Source organism: Elephantulus edwardii, unplaced genomic scaffold, assembly GCF_000299155.1.
Source record: "Elephantulus edwardii isolate Elephantulus edwardi_28Jun2011 unplaced genomic scaffold, EleEdw1.0 scaffold00270, whole genome shotgun sequence".
NCBI lineage: Eukaryota > Metazoa > Chordata > Mammalia > Macroscelidea > Macroscelididae > Elephantulus > Elephantulus edwardii.
The window spans coordinates 3,596,824-3,621,606 of record NW_006400020.1 but is presented as its reverse complement, the minus strand read 5'-3'; the positions used below and the strand labels follow the sequence as shown (position 1 = coordinate 3,621,606).

At 39.0% G+C, this 24,783-nt stretch overlaps 1 protein-coding gene across 1 annotated transcript in view; it reads right to left on the bottom strand.

Annotated features, from left to right (window-relative positions):
- The window catches only part of NIPAL2 (NIPA-like domain containing 2), a 289,050-nt gene that overhangs the window by 83,358 nt on the left and 180,909 nt on the right, over nt 1-24,783 (bottom strand). The window lies entirely within an intron of this gene.

Below are 24,783 nucleotides of genomic sequence, written 5' to 3'. Positions count from 1 at the left end.
AATACCATAAACATATTTCATCCAGTTTTTCTCAGTCTTACCCCCACCCCAATGCCAGCCTCATTCTACAACAGTGGCACCATATAGCATTTGTCCCTTTTGTGACTGAGATACCTCACTCAGCATAATGTTCTCCAGGGTCACCCATTTTGAATAATATTGCATGAGTTCCTTGTTCTTCAATGCAGCAAAGTATTCCATTGTACACATTGTTTTTCACACCAAATCTTTCTCCACTTTCCTTTTCTCACCCCTCTCTCTACCCATCAAATTGTCTGACCCTATAATTAAGCCTTCCCCTGCCCCTCCTTGGATCCTCATACCCGTTCTCCAATAATGGTCTTATACAGTGCTTGTTTTTATGAGACTGAGTTAGTTTTCTTTTAGCATAATGCTCTTCAGTCCCTCCCATGTTAGGGAGTAATTTACAAACTCATTGCACCTGCATGCTGCATAGTATTCCATTATGTGAATGTACCATAGCTTAATCCTTCACTGAATTTTCAAGGTCATTCACTGGAATAAAGAAAACAGTAACCAGGTTATCCTTTCCCTCCTGGATATATATCTTTTAGGTCCATTTTCCTCAAGAACTTCTATGGGACTTAATAAATACTTGCTTGAAAAAAGTATCAAATGAAATAAATCCACACTCAAAAGACAGATTGCAAGGGAGCTCTGGTGGCCTAGTGGCAAGAAATTGTGCTGCAATCCCAAAGGTGCCTGGTTCAAACCCACCAGATTCTCTGCTGGAGAAGGAGGAGAAATCTCCTTCCGTACCAGTTGGATGCTACTCAATGGTACACAACAAGGGGGGGGGGGGAGAAGATGGACTACAAAAGTTTTTCCTAGCTGAGCCTCATTTTCTTTTCCTTCATATATCCCAGAGGATATAAACACTTGCTTGAAGAAGTACACAGCAGTTTAGAAGAACTTCACAGAGATTAAAGAGCTGTTTTTTACACACTGCACAAGATGTTTATCATATATAGCTCATACATTGTTATTTGATAACACATCCAGGTACAACAGTGTAATATCTTCTATTAGCATACATCAGCAATGATTAAGGCACTGCCTCCCCTGTCCTTCCACAGTACATAATTTCAGCTAGCTTTAAATTCCACAGAGTTATTTAAATTTCAAATATACTTACAACCACAAGGAACCCTTTGCAGAATGCAAAATGCCTTTGAAGTTTTTCAGCTTTATTATATGTGCTGAAGTAAAACTCAATATTAAAAAAAAGAGACAGAAAAGTTGAAAACCCATTTTATAGTTGATATATAATATCCATGTCCCTTTAATCAGTCAAGAATTTTGTATTCCTAATAAAGGCACTTGGCCATAATTGTGATCACTATTCCTCATGGGAAACAAATGTAGCATGATACTATGTGCTATTTCCATGCTTTCTATTTACAATCTATTGCATTTGGCAGCAATGAGAATAATAAAGATTCATAAGAAGTTTGGCACTGGTTGGATAATTATGAAAATCTTACATTCTAAGTAATTGTTGAATAGAAATGACTTACTTCAGAATTCTTTAAATGATCAGTATAGATGGCACCAGCTGGGTGTTTAAACACTGATGTTGGAGTCAGTCACAGCTGGACTGAAAGACAGAGGAGCGAGCTCACTTACAGCAAATTAGCTCATGGCATCCCAGCATAGGATGACGATGACAGTCAGTATTTTGCTGTCATTGCTTTAATTTAACGTTGTCCTATTATATTGTTCCCCATCCCCTTAAAAAACCTCCAAGCAGATACTCTTGGAAAGGTTTCAACTAGAAAATCATTAATATCCTAATATAAACAAATTGAAAAGAAGCTGATTACTGATTGTAAAACTGGACACAATTCCTCATTCTCTGTATCTACACTCCATCTACATCTTTTCCCATCCAGTGGTGGAGTCAAGATCCTGTTGGATCTTCTACCATGCAGCCTCAACTGATGTTTGTGAAGATCAAAGATAGAGAGGATGAGGGAGCAGTCCTGATGATGCATGGAAACCCTCCACTGTATCACGGTCCCAATTCACTGGACACACACCCAGTTCACTGGGCCCCACACCCACCTTCTCCACAGCAGTCAATGAGGTCTGAGCTCAGTCTACCCTCTCGGGTCTGTGAAAGGATCTTATTCATCCTCTTACGAATTAGACCCTTACCAAGGGTACCCACAATACAGCTGGTGGGGTGGCCCTCAGGAGCCTCCTAAAATCACAGTGTACGTGGTAGAAGACCAAAGAAGGTAGGATCTGAGCTTAGCTACTTGCCTCACAGCCTGTTAAACTGTTCTGTGTGGCTGTCCCTGGGGCATGCTCACCTGACCACAACAAACTGTCCGGTCCTGTCAGTGCCATGGCCACCCTCTAGGAAGTGTGTCTGTGCCCATCTCTTGCCCACACATTTCTGCCTCCAACCCAATGGGATTCCAGATTAGCAGGAGATGATCCTGTTTTGTTAAAAGTGACTTGATTTCTTTTTTTAAAAAATTTTAATTTTATTATTTTTAACGACATTTACAGAGATTTTGGATTTCCATTCATTCATTGTTGCACTTTTCTCCCTGCCCAGCCCTCTCCCCAGTTCACTTCTCTCTTTGAAAAGTAAAAGAAAAATACTTTCATTGGTATACAATCCCCCTGCACCCCACCTCCCACAGCCCCAAGTACACGCCACTAGAATCCAGATGATATTTGTCTTTAATGGTTGCACTAAATGACTTTTGTTTATCCCAAATGTTCATGAAATATGTATAATTTAAACAATTATTCCACCAGGGTAATGGCAAGATGTAACATGATACTGGATTATGTCTTTGCTGGCAGTCTGTATGAGGAGTTCTGGTGGCGTAGTGGTAAGAAGCTGTGCTGCATACTAAAAGGCACACAGTTTGAATCTACTATCTGCTCCTTGGGAGAAAGATGAGTAATGGCTTCCTATGCAATCAATTGCCTCTGAAAACATGCTGGAGGGTCAGTTGGTTCCAACTCAATGGCATGCAACAACAACAACAACAAAGCACCCTGTATTTAAAGAAATTAGTTCAAACCTTCCCTCTTTAAAAATAAATAAATAAGGTGGTTGAGTCTGTTTCCTTACTCCTTAAATTTGGGTTTGGCCAATAGGCTCTAAAAGAAGTGAAGGTGTACTAGTTCCAAAGGCATTGTATTCCTTATTTTCTTGACAATTTACTGGGAACAAGTCCAGGCTGGTCTATTGCATGATGAAAGACAGGCAACACAATCGACCCTATCTGATAGTAGTTAGGGTCTACCTATTACCTGCCAACGGCCACTATGAAGGTGAGGCTGGCTGGCTGCTCTAGCCCAGCTGACATGCCAACTGAATCTATAAAATCACTCAGCTGACCAACTCCCTCATAAGCAATATAAATGTTTATACTTTTAAACCACCAAGCTTTGGGATGATTTGTTACATGGCAAGACATAACAGATGAGATCTGAGTAAGGAAAATGAGAAAATGGGGTAGGGATGCTGTGCAGTATTTATCAAGAGGAAAACTGGGGTGGGTACAAAAAAGAAAGATCTTTTCCTTATATTTTGTTCTATAGGTGAGATATTATTTTAAGAGGCAGACAGTAAGCACTGTTCCAAAAGTCTGGAGACCTGCCTCTGTCACTTACTCATCATAAGTCACCCTGGGAATGCACTTCCTCTCTGACTTCCAGTTTTATCAATTTTAATAGGAAGCCAACACTTAAAGAGTTTGGGGGAGGCCTAAATGAGTAAGACAATGTATACGGAAAGCACTGTAAAAAAACAGTAATGATCTAAAGTGAGAAGCTAAAGAGGTTTTAAGAAATAATAATAAAGTTATCTCTCTGCATTTTATCTTTGTCTGTATCTAAAATGTCCAAGCAATCAGTCAAATAGCTTCTGTTTTTTTAAAAACTGTCACCCTGCGGCTTGGCAGACACAGTAAATGAATGAGTTCACTGTTTCCCAAGTCTGGTTTTTCCATGAAGATGGAAGGATATCTTATAAATAAACAACAACAAAAATGTGCTATTGAGTCAACTGTGACTCAGGGAGGCTCCGTAGACGTCAGAGGAGCACTGTGCACTTAGTAGGGCTTTCAATGGTTGACTTTTATTTATTTATTTATTTAAAAGTAGATCATTAGGGTTTTGAGTTTTTTTCCCCCCTCAAAGCATCTTAGGGTAGACTCAAACTTCCAACCTTTTGATTAGCAGTCAAGTGTGTACCACCCACACGTACCAAATTAATGATATATTATTCTAAACCTTCATTTTGCTTTTGATAATGGTTTTCAAAACCAATGAATCTGATATAGGGATAGCGGTTGTTGTTAGGTGGTGTCTTGTTGACAATGATTCACAGGGACTCTATGAACTTTAATGTGTCTTTGTCATGATCTCCATCCTCCTCAAGCCCATTGCTAGTCGCTGTGTCCATCCATGGCTTGAGGGTTCCCTCTCTTTCACTGACTCTCCACCTTTCCTGGTACGATGTTTTCCTCCTGACAACATGCGCAAAGTATGTGAAACAACATTTCGCCATCCTTGCCTCTACTTGTAGGGATGGTAGAAATTACCAATGACTAATTATTTTCTAAGTGCTATAGAATCAGAGATACAAATCTGTAGCATTTTTTTCCTCTCAGGAAGTGACTTGATATACAGATACCAGTAGAACTAGAAGGGATATTCTACATCTACTAGTCAGAAATGTCAATATTACTATTATTATTTTAACATGTTGCCGCAAATGACAGTAATATATTGAAAAAAAAAGTATTTCTAAGCACAGTCGTCCATTTAAAAGTGTGCGGCAACATGTTAATCTTCATTTTAGGGTTGAAAGAACTTTCAGTATAACATTTTTTCCATTTCCTCCTATATCTTTATGTATTATTATAAAACTTATTCATGTTTCAGCATGAACTGAATCTGAAATGTATGTGCTTGAAATGAGAATTAACTTAAATATTCATTACATTGACAGATTTAAAATTAGCCATATACACCTTTCCTACAATTAAACAACAGTTGTCAAAACCATGTAGGAGGACAATTTTACATTCTATGAAACTACAAAAGGAAGACCATTCCTAAGTCTAATCCTAAATATTATAAAACAACTAACAAAGGCACAGACAACCATAAATTCTGAGCAAGTCAGATGCTTTAAAATTACTAAGGAGAAATGAGTGGGCAAAGAGATATTTGAATATACATAATCTCTTTGCATAACGAATGTGAAGATTAGGTTCCATCTTTCCAGTTAAGTCTTTGCCAGTTTCTTCCTTCTGTATCAAAGGACATCTGTTTCCTGGATTTTTCCATTTTGCATTATGTTTTCAAAGGTCAGTATTTATCAGCATGTCATTCTTTTTTTATGGCTAAGTAATGTTTTGCTTTATGCATATACCATATTTTGTTTATGCGTTTATCAATTAATAGACATTTGAGTTGTTTCTATTGTCTGGCTCTTATGAACAGTGCTCACCACTGTCCTTCTTTGGATCTTAGTATTCTTCTAGTATATGATCGGTATTCTTCTTCCTGAAGAAAATTTTCTAATTAGAAGCTCTGATAAATGAAGGAAACGTCAGTAGCTCTTTTAGTGAAATTCTTTGAGCTTCAAATTTATCATAATTTTGAAAATATCTTCATGTCATTTTTCTTAACATCAACAGCTTCATCTTTCTTGGATCCATAATCAACATCCTTTGGTACCAGCAATGAGGAAATAAAGAGATGCTTTGCACTGGGAAAATCTGCAGTTAGGGATGTCTCCAAATTATTGAGGAGTAATGATGACAGTTTGAGGACTAAGGTGCATGTGATTCAGGCCATAGTCTTTCTGATTACTTGCTATGCATCTGAGAGCTGGACAATGAATAAGGATTACAAGAAAAGAACTGATGCCTTTGAGCTATAGTGTTGAAGAAGAACACTGAATATTCCAAGAGAATTAAAAGATATGGCTTTGAGAGGGTGAAACTCAAGTGCTCTTTGAAGGCAAGAATGATGAGGCTTCACCTCACGTACTTTGGACAATTACTAGGAAGTGTTATTCCTTGGAGAGGGACATGATGTTGGGAAGGGTGGAGGGCTGGCAAAGGAGAAGAAGACCCTCAACAGGTGAATTGACACAGTGACTGTGTGTCAGGAAGTGTGAGGATGGTGTAGGACAGAATAGGGTTCAGATCTTTTGTTCCTAGGGTTGCTATGAGTTGTACTCGACTTGACAGAACCTAACAACAACAATAACAACAAAACAACAACATTTTTCTTATGAATTGGTTGACAGTTTATTCATCACATTGACAATATTGTTCCACTGTCTTCTGACTTTTGTTGTTAAGAAGGAGGTTGTATGTTCAATGCAATCCCAATACAAATACCAATTCCATTTTTCAACGAGATGGAAAAAGCATTCTCCAATTTCATTTGGAATGGAAAAAGGCCCAGAATAAGCAAAGTACTCCTTAAAAAGAGATACAAGGTAGGAGGCATCTCCCTCCCTGATTTCAAATCCTACTACACTGCCGTAGTGGTCAAGACAGTGTGGTACTGGAATAATGACAGGCACATAGATCATTGGAATAGAATTGAGAATCCAGAAATCAGCCCATCTACCTAGGGTCAACTGATTTTTGACAAGAAGATGAAATCAGTTAAGTGGGGAAATGACAACCTTTTTAACAAATGCTGATGGCAAAACTGGAAAACTATCTTCAGAAAACTCAAGCAATATCCATACCTCACTCCATACACAAAAACCAATTCAAAGTGGATTATGGACTTAGGACTAAAACCAAGGACTATAAGCTTCAATAAAGAAAAGCTTGGAAGAACTCTTGAAGTCCTAATCTACAACATAAACAGTCTTCCAAGTATCCTGGAAAATCTACAAACAGGAGAGGATAAAATAGATGAATGGGACCTTCTAAGAATAAAATTCCTATGCACATCCAAAAACTTCTCCAACAGGGTGAAAAGGGAAGCCACAGATTGGGAAAAAAATATTTGGTAGTGACATGTCAGACAAGGGACTTATATCTAGAATTTATAAAATACTCAAGCACCACAACAAGATAAAGGTAAATAACCCAATTGACAAATGGGCACAGAATATGAACAGACACTTCATCAAAGAAGACATTTAGATGGCAAACAAATACATGAAGAAATTTTCAAAATCCCTAGCTCTAAGGGAAATGCAAATCAAAACAACTATGAGACATCATCTCACCCTAGTAAGAATAGCAAAATTTAACAGAATAGCAAACCTCAAATGCTGGCAGGGTTGCGGAGATACTGTTGGTGGGAGTGTAAAATGGTGCAACCACTATGGAAGGCTATGTGGTGCTTTCACAAAAAGTTGCAAATAGAAATGCCATTTGAACTAGCGATTTCACTCTTGGGAATTTACCCTAAAGAAACCATAACTGTTGTCCAAGCAGATATATGCACACCCATGTTTATTGAGGCTTTGTTTGCAATAGCAAAGAGCTAGAAGCAACCCAAGTGTCCATCAACAAACGAATGGATAGAGAAGCTCTGGTATACACACACAATGGAATACTAAGCAGCACCGAAAAACAAGGAACTCATGAAATGTGCAAAATGGATGACTGTGGAGGACATTATGCTGAGTGAAATATCTCAGTCACAAAAGGACAAATATTGCATAGGGTCACTGTTGTAAAGTGGGACTGACATCAGGCTTAAGGGAAGACAGAAAAGGAGAGGAGGAATGATGTATATTGCATTGAAACAGATGAGGGAGAGAACTGTTTAAAGGGATATATGAATGGGTATTCTTTTTTTTAATTATTAAATTTTATTAAATGAATGGGTATTCTTGTCATTACAGAAGTCTAGAGTGAAGGCTGCATAGTGGAGTGGATTTGCCGGAAGGGATTGCATAACAATGAAAGAGTTTTTCTTTTTCTTTTCAAGGAGAAGAGTGAATTGAAGGGGTGGGGGTGGGCAGGGAGAAAAGTGCAACAATGAATGACTGGAAACCCTAAGTCTCTGTAAACTATTAATTTAAATTAATAAAACAATAATACATTTTAAAAAATTTTATTGTGGAAAAAGAAGGAGGTTGTTAGTCCAATTGGATTACTTTTGTCTTTAGTAAAGTTTTTTTTTTAAAATTTACTTCTTCAGTTGTTGTTATGTTCCATTGAGTTGAGTACAATTCATAATGACCCTATGAACAACAGATCTGAATCTTGTTGCATCCTGTGCCATCCTCACAATCTCTGATGTACTCAAACCCACTGCTGCAGCCACTGAATCAATCCATCTGGTTGAGAGTTTTCCTCTCTTTTGCCAACACTCCACCTTTCCATGCATGATGTCCCTGTCCAAGAAATAGACCCTCTAGCAACATGACCACAGTATGTGATATGAAGTTCATCATCTCTGCCTCCAAGTAACATTCTGGCTGCACTTTCTCCAAAATGTTTGTTTGTTCTTCTGGCAGTCCATGGGATATTCAGTATTCTTCTCTAACACCACAGTTCAAAGGCATCAATTCTTCTGTCATCCTAATTCACTGTTGTGCTCTCAAGTGCACAGCAAGTGATTGAAAAGACCATGGCCTGAATCAGGCTCACCTTAGTCCTCAAAATGATATCATTGATCCTCAATAATTTGGAGAGGTTCTTGTCTGCAAACATTCCCAGTCAATTCGTCTCCTGATCTCATTGCTGGTACTAAGGGTGTTGACTGTGGATCTGACTAAGATGAAGTTGTTGACCGCTTCAATATTTTTTCCATCTACCACGATGGTAGAGCAGTGACAATATTTGTTTTCTTGACATTAAGATGCAATCCATATTGAAGGTTCCAGTCTTTGATCTTCTGCAGGAAGTGACTCAAGTCCTCACTTTCAGCAAACAAGGCTGTGCCATCTGCCTAATGAAGGTTATTGATGAATTCTTCCAGTCTTCATATAATCTTCTTCATAGAGTCCAACTTTTCAAATAATTTGTTTAGCACACAGATTCGATAGGTATGGAGAAATGCCATGCACTGTTCTTCACATATTTTCAGTCCATATGCAGAACAGATAATTCAGGAGGTTGAACTTTATGAGGAGGAAATGTGGCATCAGGATTGGAGGAAGACTCATCAACAACCTGTGTTATGCAGAGGACACAACTTTGCTTGCTGAAACTGAGAAGGACCTGGGACTTTTGCTGCAGGTCATTAAGGACTGCAGTCTTCAATATGGATTGAAGCTCAACATCAAGAAAACAAAGATTCTCACCACTGGTCAATTGCCAGCATCAAGATAATTGAGAAGAGATTGAGATTGTTAACAGTTTCTGTTTGCTTGGTTCCACAGTCAATAGTCTTGACACCAGCAGTTAGGAAATCAAAAGACAAATTGCAATAGGAAAATTTGCTGTCAGGGACCTCTCCAGAGTGCTGAAGAGCAATGACGTCAGTCTACAGATTAAAGTGCACTTGTTCCAGGACACAGCCTTCACAATTGTTACGTATCAGAGAGTTGGACAGTGACTAAGGATGACAGAGAAAGAGTCTATGCCTTTGCGTTGTGGTGCTGGAGAAGAGGAATTAACATACCATGGATTGCCAAGAGAACAAACAAGTCTTCCCTAGAGAAAGTGAAACCAAGGTGCTCCTTGGAAGCAAGGATTTTTGGAGCTTGGTCTTATATACTTTGGGCATGTTGCCAGGAGGGACAAGTCCTTGGAGAAGGATATCATGTTTGGAAGAGTGGAGGGACAGCCCAGGAGACGAAAACTCTGGCTGAGATGGATTGACATAGTAACATGGGTAATGGGGGAGGGAGGTAGGTGTGCCGGATACAGTGAGATGGGTTAAGAATAGAGGTGGCATTCAGAGCTATTGTACATAGGGTAACTATGAGTTGCAGATGACTCAACAACACATAACAACAAAAACAGTGCTTCCTTGTTCTGCACACAATAGCCTTTTGGTTGAGATGTGAGTTTCACATGACCACAATCAGTGTTCCTGAATTCCCATTCTTCTCAATGTTAGCCACAGTGAAAGCATAGATGCCTTTTGTCAATTCTGTTACATTTTTTCAGAAACTATTTCACCAAATTGCATCTCTCCTCTGTTCTTGACAGTTTCATCATCTGGAACGCCTATTAGAAGTATGTTATGTCTTTTCCTTCTCTCCTGATTTTCTCTTTCTCAATTATTTGTTTGTTCTGAATTATGGGTCACTTTCTCAGATCCTTTTTTAAGCTGAGTTTTCCTGACTTAATTCTTTTTTTTTTTCTTAACAGTTTAAGAAATTTTCATTAAAGCAAGAATTTTTTTTTTAAATTTAGGTTGTTTATTTTTCATTTCAATGAACATCTACAGAGATTTTGGGATTCCATTCATTCATTGTTGCACCCTTCTCCCCGCACAAACCCCTCCTCCCCCCCCCATTTGCTCCTCTCCCTTAATTCTTCAATTCAACTCTGCAATCCTGATTAGATTAGCAGTGGGTCTGGCAGAGAAGTTATTTATTTAATACTATCTAGAAGGGGAAAAAAGCCTTGTCCTTTGGCTATTGGGAGATTTCAGACTCAAGTAGGGTTTGAGTGTGTCAAGCATTCAGTTTCTATGAGGGCAAAACCCTGTCTCAGAAGGCAGATTTTAACATTTAAGAGTCTTCATGAGTGTGCAATAAAAGTTATGTGCTGATTCTTGATGAGTTTCCAAATAATACTCAAAATAAACTCACATATTTTCTTTATTGTTTCTGAAATTTTATCTACTTATTCAAGGCTGATTACAAGCCCATTACATTAATTTAATACATCCCTGTGAATAGTCATCTTCCATTTAAAAGCAAAGTACATCCTCATTAATGCCTCTAATTGCTGGTGAAGGAAACTTCAATTTTACAGGGTTTTAAAAAGAAAAGAAATTTACTACCTTCAAGGACATACAGTAATTCATTACTAAGCAGTGTTTCCAACTAGCAACTATGACAGATGTGCTTTAATGATTACAAAATATTCATCTGCAATCAGATTAATCATTTGTGTATAGTGAAGCAGCTCTTGTAAAGTTGTCATTTGTATTAGATTAAGGAGGAGCCCTGATAGAGCAGGGAACAGATGCCTGGCTGCTAACGGAAGGCTGAACCGCTCCACAGAAAAATATATGGCAGCCTGCTTCCACAAATATCTGCAGCCTTGAAACGCTGTGATGTTGTCTTTAGGTTGACTATAATTCATAGTGACCCTGTGAACAACAAATATGAACCTTGCCCTATACTGTGTTGTCCTCATCATCTGTTTTACATTTGAGCCCATTACTACAGTCGTAATGTCAACTCATCTTGTTGAGGATCTCCTTCTCTTTCACTACCCTGTAGGGTCATTATGAATGGAAACACATTTGGTGGCAGTGAATAGATACATAAGATAAACATCTAAACTTCAATCATTATTTTGTTTAACCCATTATCTGTTTAATAGCCCTTAGTGGGAACTCTGGTGGCCTAGTGGTAAGAAGCTGCACTGTCAATCTGCAAGCCTGTGATGGGAATCAACCAGCTGCTCCACAGGAGAAAGATGGGCAATTTCCTCCCAGGTAATTTATTGTCCCTGAAAACCCACTGGAGGGCCACCTAGGGGTCAGTTCCAATTCAACAGTACACACAACTGCAATAGTATTTTCGGATTACTAAATACATAGAAGTTCTCTCTCTCTCTCTCTCTCTCTCCTAGAGATGGGCCAAGAAGGAGAAGAGAGAACCAGTGAAGGCAAGAGACTTGCAGTTGGATGAGGGCCAATTTTTGATACTAAGGTGCCCAGGTTGTGTACAAATTATACTCTCTTTACAGACTGTAGTACATAACCCATCAGCTAGTCAAGTTCAAGTCACTATAGTTCTTTAACCAACAGTATTTATTTTGCTCTGGGCAAATAAACAAAAACTTTACAGATTGTAATAGGCAACTCTCTGCTTCCTCAATTTCAAATCACTACAGTTTTTAAATCAGCAGTATTTCTGTTGCTCTGTGCAGATAAACAAAAACAAGGAAAAGAGCACACAAAAGGTTGTCCCATATCTTGATTATGCAGCTAACAGCGCAGGCCAGGAACACACAACGATGGCTTCATTTTTGCAGCGCTCACTGTTGTCACCACCCCAGCTTCATTTCTGGCTTTTCCGGATGTCCTGACAAATAGATGGTGGCAGCCACAGCAAACAATTTATCAAGAACGAGGTTCAAAATATCAGCACCGATAAACTTTAAGGACATTTTGTTTTATTTGGAATAACTATCTTCTATCGTGCTTTTTTTTATTTGTCCAGAATGATCTTTAGATATGTCACATAAAATTATTGACCTGGAAAACATGGGTGGGTAGTTTAGCCAGATGGAGACAGGATATGACAATACAAGGCTGTGTGGAATTCATAATAGTTTCATACTAGTTCGTCACTAGGGAGCTCTGGTGGCCTAGGAGTAAGGAGTTCTGCTGCTAATGCAAAGGCAGGTGGTTTGAATCCACCAGCTCCTCCTTGGGAGAAAGATGAGCAATCTCCCCCCTCACACACACACCATCCCTGGTGTGCTTTACAGCCTTCGAAAACTGGCTGGAGGCCCAGTTGTGAGTCAGTTCTGAATCCTTGATACATAACAACAACAGTTCTTCACTGACTGCTGTTTCTAAATCTGCTTCCAAGGACCTCTTTCAGGTGCTAAAGAGCAGGAATGTCACTTGTGAGGACTGAGATGCACCCGACTCAGACTCAAGTCATGGTCTTTTCAGTCACCTCATAATCATGTTGGACAATTCATAAAGAAGACTGACCAAAAACTGGGGTTTTTGAGTTCTGGTGTTGGCAAAGAATATGGAATATGCCAGAAAACTCCCAAAAGAACCAACTGATGCGTCTTCGAAGAAGTCTATCCGGAATGCTTTTAGATGTGAGGATGGGGAGACTGACCTAACCCTCAGGGTTGTATTACGAGAGGTCAGTTTCTGGAGAAAGACAGCATGGTTGGTAAAGTGTAAATTTAACAAAAATGCAAAAGCTCTTTAAGGAGATGGACTAACACTGTGGTTGTAACAATGGGCTTAAGGACAGCAGAGGCTGTGAGATGATGCAGGATCAGGCAGTTTGCTTTCTGTGAGCTAGAATCAACTCAGTGATGCCAAACAAGAACAAAATTCTTGCTCTGAACTCATAACTTCATAATCAAACTCCAGAGGATCTAGTATTTGGCTCGAAAGACCCATTGATTAGGAGCTACACTAACAATTAGATTCAACTCACAACCAGAAGAATGCTATCACCTGCTCCTGGCAGTAAAACCTGCCTGGTCTGGAAATGAACCACCTATTTCTAGCACCATCAATACCACAAGTTAAGTGATTTAGACCACCGAGAATGACCTCAAGGGCTTGAATCATCAAGGGAAAGATGTGAGTGAGAAATGGGTGCTCAGTTCACCTCATCTCACCTTAAACTCTTAAAAATGCTCAGGGGGGTTGGTACTAATGAAACAAGCGGAAACATAGCTTGTTTGCAGAAGATTTAGGAGGGACTAAGGGAATACGCAAACTCTTGAGTATTAACGGGTGAAGAGTTACACTGTCTACAATTTACCTTCAAGTCATCACTGAATCATTTTTAAAAATTGTCCCCAGAGAATGATCAAGACAGAAAGAGAGAACAAATGTTTCAAAATGATACAAATTGGTAGATTTCCAGGCAAAGGACGAAATGGATGTTTACTTTATACATTTTCTTTTTTATGGTTGACTTTTTTGCAGAATAAGACATACGTTTGTTTGAGTGTGTGTTTTTTTTTAACAAATAAAATGAAATGAAAGAAAATAGGATTGATTTGGAAATGGAGATAAAAGAGGAGACAATAAAAAAAGGAATAAAATAAAAAATAAAAAGGAAGCTGTCTGAGCCAAGGACAAATAAAAACCACTGCACAACTTAAAACCATATGTAGATAGTATATGTAGATAGTACTTAACATGGAGGGGAAGGACATGCAATGAAAGTGATGGGAAGATGACAAAGGAGACTGACAACTCAAGGAAGCCCACTTTTGATGGGATTCACTTAGTCATGCACTCATTCAGTATATATTCCCATGTCAGGCACTGAGGAAGCAAAGTGCCCTCAGGCCCCTTGGAAATAGATAAAGTGGGCAAAACCAAGCAGACCATTTAACAACTTGTTAAATGTGTAACAGAAGTTCCCTCTCCAGAGCCTATGGGTACAGAGATGAGAGATTGCAAATCTGCCTGCATAAGGGAGTGTATTAGTTTCCAGGAGTTGTTGTAACAAATTACTCGAAATCCAGCTATTTAAAAGTGCAGGGGTCAATGCACACTCACAGATTTAAAAGGTGGGAGTCTAAAGTCAGTTATTACTGAGCTGATATCAAGGTGTTGGCAATAGGAGAGGAATCCTTGCTGTCTGGTAGCTCCTGGCATTCTTTGGATTGTGGCTGCACCTCTCCAATCTGTCTCTGTGGTCACACTGCCTCCTCCTCTTCTGTATGAAATTCTCTCTGACTTCCTTTTTTAAGAATGGATTTAATTGTGTCCTGTCTAAGTACATGTATGCAGTAAGATTATGTGGTTATCATTGTTAAGTACTTGGACAGGGCAAAAGGAGGGTTCTGAGAGGGTGATGGATTTGATTTCTTGATCTAGCTGGCCCATGGTGGTGGTTGTTGATGTTAGGTGCTATTAAGTCAAGGCTCATAGTGACCCCATTAACCACAGATCTGAACCCTGTCCCGTCCTGAGCTATCCTCATCATCTTTGACTCTCTTGAGTCCATTGCTGCAGTCACTCTTCAATCCATCTCATTGAGGGTTTTATCTTCTTCCACTGACCTTTACATGCATGATATCCCTTTTCAAGGAACAGATTCTGCTGACATGTCCAAAGTCATACGAAGCTTCACCATTCTTGCTTCCAAACATCTGTTTGTTCTTTGGGGAGTCCATGGGATATGCAGTACTCTACTGCAATACCATCATTCAAAGGCATACATTATTTTTGTCATGCTTATTCACTGCTCAGTTTTCAGATACATAGAAAGTGATTGCAAAGATCATGGCCTGAGTCAGACACACCTTAGTATTCAGACTAACATCCTTGCTCCTTAGTACTTTTGGAGAGGTCCTTGACTGCAGACTTTGCTGATGCAGTACATCTCCTGATCCCTTGAATACTGGATCCACAATCAACAAGGGTGTTGATTATGGATCCAAGTAAAATGAAATTGCTGATAATTTCAATCTTTTCTCCATCTATCATGATGTTACTTACCTGTCTGATGGGGAGGATTTTTGTCTTCTTGATGTTGAAATGTAATCTCTATTGAAGGCTGTAGCCTTTCATCTTCTGCAGCAAATATTTCAAGTTCTCTTTCACTTTCAGCAAGCAAGGTTGTATCACCTTCATGATGCAGGTTACTGATGAGTTTTTCTCCAGTCCTGATGCCCCATTAATCATAGAATTCAAATTATCAAACTCTTTGCTCAGTATACAGATTGAAAAGATATGGAGAAAGGATAAAACCTTGACTTACACATTTCCTGATTGCGATGGGAAAGTCTGCTGTTAGGGACCTCTCTAAAGTACTCAAGAACAACATATCTCTCTGGAGACTAAGGTGCGCCTGATACAGGCTATGGTCTTTGCAATCACTTGTTATGCATCAGAGAGTTGGACAATGACTAGGGAGGATAGAAGGAGAATTGATGCCTTTGAGCTGTGGTGCTGGAGAGAGTGTTGAATGTACCATGGACTGCCAAGAAAACAAACAGATTCACTCCAGAGAGGGTTAAACCAGGCTACTCCTTGGAGGCAAGGATTCTGGGGCTTCATCTGACATACTTTGGACATGTTGTAAGGAGGGACAGGTCCTTGGAGAGGGACATCATGCTTGGGAGAGTAGAGGGACAGTGCATAAGGGGAAGACCCTCTATGAGGTGGATTGATTCAGTGACTGGGGTAATCAGGATGGGTGTGTCAGAGGCAGTGCGATTGGCACAGGATACAGCAGGGTTTAGGGCTGTTGTACATAGGGTCGCTATGAGTCGCAAGCGGCTCGACGGCACATAACAACAACAACAACAACAACAACAACAGTGTTCCCATGCCCTGCTCAGAAAACAGCTTCTTGGTCTAGATACAGGCTTTGTATGGGCATAATTAAGCATTCTGGGATTCCCATTCTCAATATTAGCCATAGTTTGTTTATGACCCACAAGGTCAAATGCCTTTGCATAGTAAGAAAACACAAATAGACATTCTTTTGTATTATATAGTATTATGTATTATATAGGTATTCTCTAGTGTTCAACCAGGATCCATCTGACACCAGGAGTGATATCCCTGGTGCCACTGCTTCTTCTAAATCCAGTTTGAACTTCTGGCAGTTTTCTGTCAATGTACTGCTCTAGCAGTTTTGGATCTTTAGAAATATTTTGTTTGTATTTGATACTACTAATGTCATTTGATAATTTCCACATTCTGTTGGATCACCCTTCTTGGGAATGGAAACAAATATGGACCTATTTCAGCCAATTGGACAAACAGCTGTCCTCAAAATTTCTTGGCATAGACTGGTGAGCACATCCAGCCTGTATCTTTTATATGAAACATGTCAAGTGGTTTTCCGCCAATTCCTGGGTCCTTAATTTTTACCAATGTCTTACTTCACCTTGAATGGCTTCCTTTATTACCATTGTCTCTTGTCCATAAGGTACTTCCTGAAATTTTTCAGTGTCACCAACTCTTTTTCTGGTTCAGAGATCCTGTGTATTCTTTCACTCTTCTTCCTGGATGATTCAAGATTTTGTCCATAGTACCTCTTAGTTTTGTACCTCTGAGTTTGAATCTGTTGTTCATCTCTTTCAATTTTAGAAAAGCTGAGTGAATTCTTCCCCTTTTACCTCCAACTCCAACTCTTTGCACATTCTATTATAATTATTTTGCTATATTTTATATTTTGCTAATATAACAATATTAATTCCTTCCCTTTGTTTTGGCTGCTCAATGCACTGGTGCAATTTTCAGAGTCTCTTCTGACATCCATTTAATCTTTTCTTCCTCTTCTTTGTAATGACCTTCTGCTCTTCTCACAGATATCTTTGATGTCAACCCACAATTCAGCTGGTCTTCAGTCTGTAGTGTTCTATCCCTCAAACTTATTCTGGAGAGGATTTTCAAATTCAGGTGGGATAAATTCAAGATCGTATTTTGGTTCTTGTGGACTTGCTTTGGCTTCAAGTTGAGCTTGCACATAAGTAATTGATGGGCTGTTCCACAGTCTGCACCTGGCCTGGTTTTAACTGCTGATATGTAATTAATCTGATTACTGAGCAGCCCATCAGGTGAGGGCCATGTGTAAGGAGTCCTGTTGTGTTTTTTTTAAAAGTTACTTGGATGAACAACTCATTGAATACACAAAATTCAAACATTCTATATCCAGCCTTAGTTCTATCACCAAGATAGCACTTTCCAAGTACCATTTCTTCCTCATTGTTTCCAACTTTTGCATTCCAGTAACCAACAATTATTAATGCATCTTGAGTGCATGTTTGGTCAATTGTGGACTGCAAAAGTTGGTAGAAATCCTCAATTTCTTCCTTTTATTGCTGTAGTTGTTGGTGCATATATTTGAATGACAGACGTATTAACAGGCCTTCCTTATCTGCATGTGGATAGTAGTCTACCACTCAGAACATTATACTTTAAGATATGATCTCCTATGAGTTGATACATCACATAGTTGTAAGAGGATAAAGGGTGGAATGCAACACCATTTAATTCCACCTCAGCCCTGATCATCTGAAACAAGGAGGGTTTCCTTGGCCACATCTTTTCTTTCATAAGAGATGAAAGGGAAGGAAAACAAGGTGAGAGTGGGTATCTCAGCAGCATGAGAAAGAATGTCAGGAGTGGAGCTTGTCCTTTTAGACTCAAGATTCCACATGAAGAAGCTCTTCAACACTGGGGAAGGCCAGGACACATGGAAATCTCCAAGGAATGCAGGTCTATAGATGCAGAAAGAAACAAAGACTCCAGACCCAACATAAAGAGAGGTCTTCCTTTAGAGCTGCCACCCAAAATGTGGACATCTACCTTCCTAAACGGTAAAGCAGATTTGTTTGTTAAAGCCATACACTTGAGGTGCATATCTGTTACAGGAGAACAAGATGATTAAAACAGATGTTAATGATTACATTTAAGGCCCACTTCGATAACCCAGGATAACCTCCCCATCTCAAAATTCCATTTGCAAAATCCATTTTTTACCATCACAGGTTCCAAGGATTCTCACTAAACCAAACTGACTGCCATTGAGTCGATTAGCTCTTGAGGGACCACTTTTCAGTCTAGCACAAGATGTTAGACAAATTTTACAGGATGGTAGTTCACTAGGGCAAAGCAGCAAACCTGGGGCCTGAAGGGCCTGGAAGCAGAGTACTGTAGCACTGTGTTATTAATGGAATTAAAATATGTTTCAGCTAGGCTAGGACATGATTCTCAATGTTGTTTTGTTATGTGTCATTGAGTTTATTTTAACTCAGAGGGACCTATGTTCAATAAAGAGGAAACACTGCCTGACCCTGATCCCCCCTTATAATTTCTGCTGTGATAAAGTCACTGTTGCAGTCATTATGTTCATTTACCTCATTGACAGTCTTTTCCTTTTTCACCAAATGTCGTCTTTCCTGAGCATGATGTCCTTCTCCAGGGGACGGATAGTATCCTCAAAATAAGCAAAAGTTGGCCCACCATCCTTGCCTCTGAGCAGCACTTTGGCTACACCTCAAGACAAATGTGTGTGTTCTTTTGACAGTTCATGGTATATTCAACTGTCTTCACCAGCCACCAACTCAAAGGTATCAATTTTTCTTCAGTTTTCCTTGTTCATTGCCCAATTTTTACATGCACATAAAACAAATGAGTCACATATACCTTAATTTTTAATTGATATCCTTGCTCTTTAGCATTTTAAAGATACCCTTGACAGCTGATTTGCCCAAGGAAACATGTATTTTGATTTCTTGGCTGCTGCTTCTATGGATGTTGAGTGTGGATTCAAGCAAACTGAAATCATCAACAACTTCAAATTTCCACCATCTATCATGATGTTGCCCACTCATCTGTGGTGAGGATTTTTGGTTTTCTTATATTGAGATGAAATTCATAGAGAAGGCTGTAGTCTTTGATCTTCTTCAGAGAGTGGTTCAGATTGTCTTTACTTTCTGCAAGCAAGGTTGTGCACTGGTATAACAAAAGTTGTTGATGAGTCTTCCTTCAAGCCTGATACCAAATTCTTCTCCACAAAGCCCAGTTTCTTAGACTGCTTATTCATCATATATATTGAATAAGTATGGTAAAAAGATACAACATAACATACATCTTTCCTGATTTTAAACTATGTAGTATCTCCTTGTTCAACTCAAATGTCTGATTCTTTATCTTTATACAGTTCCCTCTTGAGCACAATTAAGTATTCTGGAATCGTCATTCTTGTCAATGCTATCCATAATTTACTATGACTCACATAGTGGACAGCTTGTAAATACTTTCTGGTAATCTCTCTTTCGGCAAACACCCTATAACATTCGCTATAATGTTTCTGCACCTCAGCCTCTTCTGAAACCAGCTTGAGTTTCTAGCAGTTTCCTATGAACTTACTGCTCCAGTTAATTTAAAAAATCTTTACAATTTTATTTGCATGTGATAACAATAATATTGCTTAATAATTTCCACATTTTGTTAAATCACCTTTGTTTGGGATGGGCACAAATAAGGATCTCTTCAAATTAGAAGAATGAGCACAGGTGAGCATGTCCAGAGCTGCATCAACTTCTGGATCCTTATTTTTTTTGCCTTCAGTGCAGCTTTGACACCTCCCTGTAGTACCACTGGTTCTGCATCATATGTTGCTTTCTGAAATGGTGAGTGTCAACAATTATTTCTGATGACTTTGTATTTACATCTTCATTTGATGCTTCTTGAGTCATTCAATGTTTTGCACTAAGAATTCTTCAGTGTTGCAAATAGGGCTTGTCTTTTTTCTTTAGTCCTTTCAGCTTCAGAAATATTGAGCATGTTCTTTCCTTTTTAATTTTCTAATTCTGGTCTTTGATCATTTCATTGTAACATTTTGCACTGTCTTCTCAAACAGCCCTTGGAATCTGTTCATTCCATTCTTACACTTCTCCATATTCAAGAACAAATTTCAGAGTATCTTTTGATATCCATTTTGGTCTTTTCTTTCTTCCTTGCCTTTTGCTTTCTTTGTGTATGATGTTCTTGTTATTATCCTACAACTTGTCTGGTCTTCGATTATTAGTATTCAATGCATCAGATCTGTTCTTAATATGGTTAACAACTCGTCCAGCCTTTGGTTATTAGTATTCAATGCATCAGATCTGTTCTTAATATGGTTAACAACTCGCCCAGTCTTTGGTTATTAGTATTCAATGCATCAAATATGTTCTTAACATGGCTTTAAAATTCAGAGGGTATAAACTCAAGATCCTATTTTCACTTGTTTTAAATCACGTCAGGCAAAGTCCTTATTTATAGTCACCCTTGAGAATTTTAAAAAAATATATTTGTCCAAAACAACTATGAGATATCATCTCACCCCAGTAAAAATAGTAAAATTTAACAGAACAGCAAACAACAAATGCTGGTGAGGTTGTGGAGAAACTGGAACCCTTATTCACGGTTGGTGGAAGTGTAAAATGGTGCAACCACTATGGAAGGAAATATGGCTCTTTCTCAAAAAGTTACAAATAGAAATGCCATTTGACCCAGCAATTCCACTCCTGGGAATATACCCCAAAGAAACCATAACTGTCACCAAAGCAGATATATGCACACTCATGTTTATTGCAGCTTTGTTCACAATAGCAAAGAAGTGGAAACAACTTAAGTGCCCATCAACAAACGAATGGATAGAGCAGCTCTGATTATACACAATGGAATACTACGCTGCATTGAAAAACAAGGAACTCATGAAATATAATTCAAAATGGGGGACTCTGGAGGACATTATGCTGAATGAAATATCTCATTCACAAAAGGACAAATACTGCATAGTGCCACTGTTGTAAGATGGGACGGACACCACAGTTGGGGGGGAGACTGAGAAAGATGGGATAAATTATGTATACTGCATTGAAACAGATGAGGGAGAGAACTGTTTAAAAGGGATATATGATTAGGTATTATTATCATGACAGGAGTCCAGAACAAAGGCTGCACACTGGAGTGGACTTGGGGGGAGGGAACTGTATAACAATGAAAGAATTTTTCTTTGACTTTTCAAAGAGAAGAGAGAACTGGGGGGGAAGGTTGAGCAGGGAGAAAATTGCAACAATGAATGAATGAAAATCCAAAGTCTCTATAAACTTTCATTAAAATTAATTTTAAAAATGGGGGGAAAGTATTTGCCATGAATAAATAACTGATTGTACAAAATTCTATCATATAATCTAAGCTCTCATTTCCATCACTACGGCTGTTTTCCCCAACTACCAATATTTTCTTGTTTCCAACGTATGCATTTTAGTCACCAGTTATTGTTAATGCATCTTGACTGAATGTTCGATCAACTTCAGACTGCAGAAGTTGGTAGAAATTATCTATTTCATAATTTTTTTAGTGATTGTTGTGCATATTTGAATTAATCATCATATTCAAGTCTTCCTTGAATGCATATGGATATTATTCTATCACTTACATGATATTTCTGAATATATCTTGAAATGTTCTTTTTGATAATGAATATAACATTATTCCTCTTAGTTATATCGCTCTTGGCATAGCTGATCATATTATTATCTGATTCAAAATAGCCAATATTAGTCCATCTCAGCTCATTTTAGCCTAGTATACCAATCTTTCTTGTTTCCACTTAATTGTTGATAACTTCCAATTTTCTTAGGTTCAAACTCTGTATTCCATGTTCTAGTTATTCAAGGAAGGCTGCACCTATTTCTCTTCATTTTAAGTTGTGCCACATCACAAATGAAGGTTCATCATCGGCTAGAGGCTCTTCTCTATCCAAGTCATTAAGGTAGAGTTTACTTTGAGGAGGCAGCTCTTCACAGACAGCCATATTTTTGGTGCCTTCCAACCTGACGGGCTCATTTCCTGACACTATATTGACAATGATCTGCTGCTATTTATAGGGTTTTTGAGAACCCATTAATTCAGAAGTGGATGACCAGTCCTTCGTAGTCTGTTTTAGTTTGGAAGCGCTGCTTAAATCTATGCACCATGGATGACCCTGCTGGTATTTAGAATACTAGAGGCACAGCGTATAGCATCACAGAGACACACAAGCCATCACTGTACAATAAACTGGCAGAGATATAGTGTTCTCAGTAGTAGGTCACGATCATATTTTTATGTGATCTGAAATAATGATCCTATAAACTGTGAATCCTAACCTCTTGGAGGCTAGGATTTTGAAGCTCCATCTCAAATACTTAGGGCACGTGGCCAGGAGGGACCAGTCCTTGGAGAAGTACATCATGCTTGGAAGGATGGACGGACAACACAGGTGAGGAAGACCTCAGATGAGATGGATTGACACAGTGACTGGGGTTATAGGAGGTAGGTGTGTCGGAGTCAGTGAGACTGGCTTAGACTTCAGAACTGCCATACATAGGGTCTCTATGAGTCACAGGCAACTCCTCAGCACATAGCAACACAACAACAATGATGTTAATAAGGTAGGATTAGAAGCAGTTATGATAAACCTACAACCAGGAGAAGATAACATAGATGAATGGGATCTTCTAAGACTCAAATCCCTATGCACATCCAAAAATTTCTCCAGTAGGGTAAAAAGGGAAGCCACTGACTGGGAAAAAGTATTCGGTAATAACATATCAGATAAGGGACTTATATCCAGAATTTATGAAATACTTGAGCACCACAACAAGATAAAGGTAAATAATCCAATAGAAAAATGGGCACAGGATATGAACAGGCACTTCACCGAAGAAAACATTCAGATGGCTAACAAGCACATGAAGAAATGCTCAAAATCCCTAGCCCTAAGAGAGATGCAAATTAAAACAACTATGAGATATCATCTCACCCCAGTCAAAATAGCAAAATTTAACAGAACAGCAAGCAACAAATGCTGGCGAGGTTGTGGAGAAACTGGAACCCTGATTCACGGTTGGTGGGAGTGTAAAATGGTGCAACCCCTGTGGAAAGCAGTATGGCGCTTTCTCAAAAAGTTGCAAATAGAGATACCATTTGACCCAGCAATTCCACTACTGGGAATATACCCTGAAGAGACCATAGCTGACATTCAAGCAGATATATGCACACCCATGTTTATTGCAGCTTTGTTCACAATAGCAAGGAGTTGGAAACAACCTAAGTGCCCATCAACAAACGAATGGCTAGAGAAGCTGTGGTATATTCGCACAATGGAATACTATGCTGCATTAAAAAACAAGAAACTCATGCAATATTATTCAAAATGGTTGACTCTGGAGAACATTATGCTGAGTGAAATATCCCAGTCACAAAAGGACAAATATTACATGATGCCACTGTTGTAGAATGGGACTGTCCTTGGGGTTGGGGAGAAACTGAGTAAGATGGGTTCAATAACGTATACTGCACTGAAACAGAGGAGGGAGAAAACTGTTTAAAAGAGATATATGACTAGGTATTTCTGTCATCACAGGAGTCTAGAGCGAGGGCTACATGGTGGAGGGGACCTGGGGGAGGGTTTGTAAAACAATGAAAGAATCCTTTCTTTTACTTTTCCATAATTTTTGACTCATGTACTTATAACTTGTTAGTCAAATTTGTGTCTTCTAGGTTGCAACACCCCCATGATACATCTTCAAGGATATGAACATGTACGGCCAAGCACAATCAATAAGAGTGCATCTAAATTCCAAAATCAATCTCCATAATAGTCTATGTGTTTCCTACTGCCAAAGGGGCCCTTTAGAGTAGTGAGAGAAGATCTTCACCCTGAATCCCACAGCGTCCCTTTTCAGCAGGAAGTAGCTAAGAGAATACGCCATCCCCTTTTCCTTATGACTCAGGGTGAAGTCTCTCTCAGGGAGGAGTGATAGGGAATGGCAAAGGACACACTGACAAAGGAGATTAATCAGAACTGACTTTGACAAGCACTGTGGCAATTGGACAATTAAATCTGACATTCGGATGGCGGGGAAGAAGAACAAACTGGGGAGGAGGGTGGAGAGAATGGTGCGGCAATGAAGGAGTGAAAGCCCAGAATCCCTGTGAGTGTTCATTGAAACTAATAAAATTTAATAATAATAATAAAAAAAAGAAGCAGTTATGGTAATGAGGCAAAATATAACCTACATTATTAGGTTTTATTTTCAGTCAATCTCTTCTGAGATATAAGAGATGAAACAATCAAGCAGAGGGACCTGATTACCACCAATAAAAGAGTGGGAGCAGAACACATCCTTTGGCTCTTCAGTCACTGCACTGAGGACCTCCTCAACCCTGGGGATGCCAGAGAGAAAGTCTTCCTCTAGAGTTGATGCCTTAAATTGGGATCTCTAGGCTCCTACACTGTGAGAAAATAAATTTATTTGTGAAAGTGACCTATTTGTGGTATTTTCATTACAGAAGCACTATATAACCAAGACATACAGCTGGCTGGACTGATGAGGGAGGCGGGAGTTTGTGTGCATCATACTTCTGGAGGCAGTGCTCAGACATGAAGGGAGG